Source organism: Bombina bombina, chromosome 7 (genome assembly GCF_027579735.1).
Source record: "Bombina bombina isolate aBomBom1 chromosome 7, aBomBom1.pri, whole genome shotgun sequence".
Taxonomy (NCBI): domain Eukaryota; kingdom Metazoa; phylum Chordata; class Amphibia; order Anura; family Bombinatoridae; genus Bombina; species Bombina bombina.
Genome location: NC_069505.1, coordinates 408517324 through 408524808, shown reverse-complemented (window position 1 = coordinate 408524808; position 7485 = coordinate 408517324).

The following is a 7485-nucleotide window of genomic DNA, read 5'->3' as shown; positions in this document are numbered from 1 at the left end:
GACAACAATCTTAGAAAGACATTCCATGTAAACATGCTCAAGGAATATTTTGAGCGACCAGAGAACGTGACGGCCGTATGTTGTTCCCCTCAGGAAGACCCCGACAGTTTACCCATTCCAGACCTATTAGAAAAGAGCCTCCCCACAGGTATAGTGGCACAGGTTCAGATAGGGGACCGACTTAGCCCCACTGAAAGGGAGCAGCTCAGCCAACTCCTCCAGTCCAAACACCTCACCTTCTCCCCGAAGCCAGGGTACACTACTTTAACCACCCACCAGGTAGATACTCCGGGACAAGCTCCCTTGCGCCAGGCTCCGTACCGAATCCCCGAAGCAGTTAGGACAGGAATGAAGAAGGAGATCGATGAGATGCTCCAGCTCAGGGTAATTGAGCCCTCCGATAGTCCCTGGGCCTCCCCAGTTGTCTTGGTGCCCAAGAAAGATGGGACCACCCGGTTCTGCGTAGACTATCGGAGGCTCAATGAAAATACCGTGACGGACGCTTACCCTATGCCCAGGGTAGACGAGCTACTCGATCGTATAGCCAGGGGAAATTACCTGACCACTATTGACCTCTGCAAAGGTTACTGGCAGATTCCCCTGGCCCCGGAGGCTATCCCCAAGTCGGCGTTCGTCACCCCATTCGGCTTATATCAGTTTAGGGTAATGCCGTTTGGGATGAAGAATGCCCCAGCTACATTCCAGCGCTTGGTGGATAGGCTCCTTGATGGCTTCCAGAGTTTTGCTTGCGCCTACCTGGACGACATAGCGATCCACAGTGAGTCCTGGGAGGACCACTTAGCTCATGTGGGAATGGTTCTGGATCAGATCCGGGCTGCTGGCCTGACTCTGAAGCCAGAAAAATGCCACTTTGGGATGGCCGAGGTACAGTACCTGGGTCACCGGGTGGGGTGTGGAAAGCAGCGACCAGAGCCGGCCAAAATAGAAGCTGTCGCCAATTGGCCCACCCCCATCACTAAGACTCAGGTCCTAGCCTTCCTGGGCACGGCAGGGTACTATAGACGGTTCGTACCAGACTACAGCACACTTGCCAAACCCCTGACTGACTTGACCAAGAAGAACTTACCTCGACAGGTCCTGTGGTCTCCCCACTGTCAAACGGCTTTCCAGGCTCTCAAAAATGCTCTAATTAACGCTCCTGTCCTGGCGGCCCCAGCCCTTAACAAACGTTTTATCGTCCATACAGATGCTTCCATGTTCGGGCTGGGAGCCGTCCTCAGCCAAGTAGGCGAAGATGGAGGGGAGCATCCAGTTGCCTACATCAGCCGGAAGCTCCTGCCCCGCGAAGTCAGCTATGCAGCGGTCGAAAAGGAGTGTTTGGCTTTGGTGTGGGCATTAAAGAAATTGACTCCCTATTTATATGATCAGGAGTTCACTCTGGTCACCGACCATAACCCGTTGGTGTGGCTGAACCGGGTCTCTGGAGATAACGGCAGGCTATTACGTTGGAGCTTATCGTTGCAACCCTTCAATTTCACCATTACTTACAGACCTGGGAAACAGAATGGCAACGCCGACGGGTTGTCCAGACAAACCGACCTCAGCCCCGCATAACCAGCGGTCTGGACAGCCTTAGTCTGCCCCGAAAAGGGGTCAGACCGTGTCTGCCAGAGTGTTCCACAGAAAGGGAGCACTGTTACAGAAGCATTAGTTATTTTGTTTTGAAGAGCTTATTTCCCAGCAGCAATGCCTGAACCAGCAAGCCAGCGCCTAAGAAGGGCTCCAAGAAAACCGTAACAAGTATCATTTCATAAAGAGTTAACTCTTTTTTTTCAGCTTTTAGAAACTATTGTCTAATTACACGTTTGCTGGCCTCAGCTCTAAGTTTAGTGATAACAAATCCCATTGTCTAATCACCTCTGGAGCCAGACTGCTAATTGATAAGATGAACTTGTAAACTTGTTATCTTAAGTACTGTAATCCTATTGTGGCCTGTCAAAGGACAGTGCTCTCTATCTAAATGTGTGATGGGGGATTTTGTGCTTCCCCCCCCCCCTCTCCCCCTGGGAGTGCCCTGTGTGCATGTAACCTTAATAAAAAGCAGGCTGGGCATCCCAGTCCTGAGTTCTTGTTTGACCCTCAATCGCAGCGTTGACTCGTTTTTGTGGGCAGAAGGGTATCCTAGCTGTACTGCAGCTAAGGGAGATTATTCTATATTTGCGAGACTCATATAGAATACTATGGAAAGCAGCTTCTCCCCTCTTTAGCAATAGGGATCCAGGCTACTAAGCGGTCCATCTCTCAGCGAGACTAAGGGTAACCGTAACAATCCTTAACAGTAAAACAACCAGTATTGCATAATATACATAGTTTACAAAACATGTGTAAATCACATGTACACCTCATAAGATAATAATCTTCTATAATGTAACAGCAGGTTAAACGACTTATAACTATTTAATTGGTTTCAACTGTGTCAACCTGAACCTGAAAATATATAATAAAAGTGTTTTCAAATGACTGAACTGTTAATTTCTTAAGCGGGTATGGCTATATGAGTAATTAATGAAGGAAATAAAAATGAATTCATTTATTTAAATAAACAGGGAAAAATCTTCAGATGTATATACATACATTTATTTTTATTTTTATTTGCATGCACTCATTCCCAAAAATTGATAATGTCATTAGCAGAGTTAAAGCCAGATGGCGTTAAGGTATTCAGTTTATTTATCCAATACACTTCCTGCCTAGCCAGGATAGACCACCTATCTCCACCTCTCGGGGGATATCTAATCTGTTCTATTGTATTTGTTATGGTATAACCCGGATATCAAGGGTTAATACCAGATGAAAGATGCCCTGAATAAAGGATCAGCAACACACAAACCCAGTTAATTCCCCCAAACATGAGACCAAGCTCCATCTTGAGGGTAAAACAGAATGTGTTTTATTGAGGGCTATATGCCCAGTATTTATGCAGGTCTCCCACCTGGTTGACACTCCCTAGGAGACCAGATGGGGGTTTGGAAGAGTATAGTACATTAGATAGAGGGAAGACGCCCTTTTACAGGATACAATAGAATTGCATTACTTAACCAAATAAACAATTAAACACAAGAAAACAAGGGAGTCCTTCTTGACACCTGGCAGTCTGATTAAACAATGTGAACGCTTATCACTTAAACTTAAAGGGACAGTATACACTCATTTTCATATAACTGCATGTAATAGACATTACTATAAAGAATAAGATGCACAGATACTGATATAAAAATCCAGTATAAAATGGTTTAAAAACGTACTTAGAAGCTTTCAGTTTAGCTCTGTTGAAAAGGCAGTTGGAAAGCCCACTGCAAGTGGGAAATAAGACACTCCCCCCTCCCCCTTCTTTTGCATATGAAAAGACCCTTTACACAAACAGGAGAAAGCTGGAGAAGGTAGCTGACGGTATTCAAATAAAACTTTGGGGCTTGGTTAGGAGTCTGAAAATCAGAGCAATGATATTTAAAAATAAGCAAAATTATACATTTTTAAAAAATAAATAAACTTTATGGGCTTTATAAATAGATCATCTACAAAACATTTATGCAAAGAAAAAATGAGTGTATAATGGCCCTTTAATTACAGTAAACAATAGCTGATGTCAGGAAACTTGTTTTCAGAAAATAGTTTCTCAAAGCTGAACAAAGTTAACCCTTCCAGTACTGACAGAGGGGTCTGTCACAGTATTCCACTGGAATGAAGACACTTGTCCATTGTGCACATCTAAGAAATGTCTAGCTAGTTCCGAGCATCTATTTACATTCGAGATATAGCCCAGATGTCCGCGTATCCTCGTACGCACATCACGTGTAGTCATTACAATATATTGTTTGGAATGTGATGAACATTCTACGAGGTATACCACGTATGTAGAGGAACACTTAATACACCCTTTGGTGTCAAAGTTTTGTCCAGTAGAACATGATGTAAAATTGGGACCCACCTTAATGTGGTCACAAGCTTTACAATTTTTACCACATTTAAAGGTACCATTATGGGTAGGCCAAGAGCTATTGCTAGGCGGATTTTTTAGCTGGCTAGGGGATACTAGGTTGCCCAAAGTGAGATTTCGGGAATAAACAAACTTACAACCCTCTTTAATGGTATCTTTGAGGAGGTCATCCCCATACAAGATGGGTAAATATTTCTTGACAATATTGCAAACCTGATAGTACTGGCTAGAATACTTTGTAATAAACATAGGTTTTCTAATCCTATCCTCATTCTTAGCTTGTTCCTTTCTAGATTGTCTCAAAAGAGTATTGTGTGCATATGTTTTTGACTCTTCATATGCATGTTTAATAACTCCATATGGGTAACCTCTTTGTTTAAATTTATCTGCCAAAGCCTCTGACTCCAATTCAAATGTCACATCACTGGAGTTAATTCATATATTTCTCAGGAATTGACTCTTAGCAATCCCACGAAATATGTGTTAAGGGTGTGCCCTTGTAGCGTGTAACAACAAATTAGTCGATAAAGACTGGTCTCAACCCTATTGTTTGAAAAGTTAAATTTGAGTTTGATTTCCAAAAAATACATTTATAACTTTTGTCACTCATACGTAAATTTTATTTCTGGTACACAAGTGTCTAAAAATTCTACAAAGCAGCTAGCATCTCTTTGACTGAATGTGCCGATGAAGATGAGGTCATCTATAAACCTCTTATAGAAAATTATATTGTGTGAAAAAGGATTGCTATCTCCAAGAAGGTAGGTATATTCTAGCCAACCCATAAACAGCTTGGCATATGAAGGAACGAATTTCGCCCCCATCGCTGTACCCCTCTTCTGGAGATAGCAAACATCACCAAAGAAAAAATAATTATGTTCCAAGAGGAATCGTATAGATCGCAAGATGAAATCTTTACTCTCATCGACATAGTCATATGGTCTAGAAAGAAGTGAACTGCAGCAATACCCCTTTCATGGGGAATTGAAGTGTACAGTGCTATGACATCAACTGTTAACCAGCTCATTGTTTCATCAACTCTCAAAGGATCCACAAGGATCAACATATGTGAGGTATCTTTAAGATAACGTGGAAGGGATGTGACCAAAGGCTGAAGTATACCATCGACCCATTCAGAAAGGTGTTCATAAAGGGAGCCGATGCCAACAACAATGGGTCTTCCCTTGATATCCTCCAGCCCCTTGTGGACCTTTGGCAAGTCATGAAAAATGGGCTTTACCGGTTCCATAACAAACATGTAATCAATTGTGTCCTGATTAATGACCCCCATATAAAGACCATCGTCCAACAGATATTTCAAACCCCTTTGGAAGTGTGCAGTAGGATTACTGCATAACATTGTATATGAATTTGGATCATTTAATTGTCGATGGGCTTCCTTAATATATGTTTGTCTGTCCATTACAACAATACTACCGCCCTTATCAGATTGTTTGATCACTATTGACTGGTTGCCTTGTAATGAAACAATTGCCTCCTTTTCTCTTCTAGACAGATTAGAATGGACTGTGGTGGTAGAGCTAGCTAGACTGTTTAGGTCTTCCAGAACACGCTTATGAAAAAGCTCAAGTGGCTTGCCCCTTGATTGCACAGGATAGAATTTCGATTTACACTAAAATGCAAGTCTGTAAAAAGATCTGAGATAAAGAAGCAGTCTGCAGAAGCTTAGATACAAGTTAATCACAGAGGTAAAAAGTAAATTTCTATTACAGTGTTGGTTGTGCAAAACTGAGGAATGATAAATAAAGGGATTATCTATCTTTTTAAACAATAACATTTTTGGTGTTTGTTGTCGCTTTAAACTCTCCCTACCTCCCTAGGGAACTTTGTATGACATCATTAATGACATCACTGAAGATGTTCTGTGCTGTTTTTTCACTTTCTGTAGAGCCAATCAGATGCCTGACCACCTGTCTCATATTCAGCTTCCAGTGCACGATCCCACGGCACTGCCATATAGCATAATGCAACTCAATGGTGGGATCCAGTGAGCACAGAGAGGTTAAGTCAGAACACACAAGGGTGCAGAAATATAATTTTCATGTTCATTCTTGAAGTGCCCTGGGCAACAATAATGTCTTGGTATTGCAATAGTTAAATCACACTGCAGTACTTGGCAATACTGGTTACTGTTTAACTGGAGAAAGTTATATATTACTGCAGTATAACATGTATGGTTAGTAAACATCAGATCATTCATTATCATGTAAATATATGACAATTAGCTTCTGTCTCTTTTAATGTGTCATAATAAATGTAAAAAAGAGTGCAGCTGCTGTCACTAAAACTGCTTTTATAAAACAGTTGTAGAAACTGAAGGTTTCCGTTCTTTGCTGAAATGTACTGAAGGGTAATCTGTATTTTATAACCAGTGAGGTTTCCTCATAAGGCTGATAATGACCAATGTCACATCACTGTCACCTCTCTGTAACAAAATGACCGACTTGTACCTGCTTTTCATTCTCGCAGCCTCGCAGGTTGAGATCTGGGGAGAATCATTGCAGTATAGAATGGGTTAATGTCTTAGCATCACAGGTAACAAATATAATAAAATAGTCCTAGAGTTCAGGATAACCATCAAGCATAGGGTAGGATTATATTCCACTTGTTAACTTAACTAATGATAATAGTTAGCAAAGACTTAGGGCTAGATAGCATGTAGTTTGTAAATTAAACAGCTGCTAGTTACCACAAATAATTCCCTCAAGGATTAAAAATGCTTTTGCTGTTGTTATCAGTTTCTTAAAAATTTACGTACAAAGTTAAGGTGGTGCAGTAAAAACTGCTAATTTTCCCCAATTCTTAATATCCAATTGAAAATATAATATATATTATGTACTCCTTAGGGAAAAAATTAGACGTTCATATTTAATCAAATATATAAAACATTTATTGATGAATATACAATATCCGTATAGGTAATGGCCCCTACTTATCAAGCCGTCGACTTTCTAGCATTCGCCGGCACCAATACGCTCGCCTAAGATCGCCTAACATCGCTGCCGCAGACCTGAATACGTTAGCCAAAATTATCAAGAAAGCTATCAAAAAGCTGCGCACCAAGTACGGTGCGATGAGCAGCGGACTGTTGTTAACTAACAGTCATGGATCTCGCTGCTCATCGGTTTATTCGCAGATTTCTTGCTACCCTGTCACTAAGCACCCACACTATACTATACTGTTTTACCCCCTATACCGCCGCTCCCGGAGCCCACCGCAACAAAATAAAGATATTATTAACCCCTAAACCGCCGCTCCCGGAGCCCGCCACAACTAAATAAAATGTTTAACCCCTAAACCGCCATTCTGGGACGACCTTCATTAAATTTATTAACCCCTAATCTGACCCCCCCTACACCGCCGCCACCTACATTAAATTTATTAACCCCTAATCTCCCACCCCCAACGTCGCCGCCACTATATAAAATGTATTAACCCCTAAACCTAAGTCTAACCCTAACCCTAACACCCACTAACTTAAATATAATTTAAATTAATCTAAATAA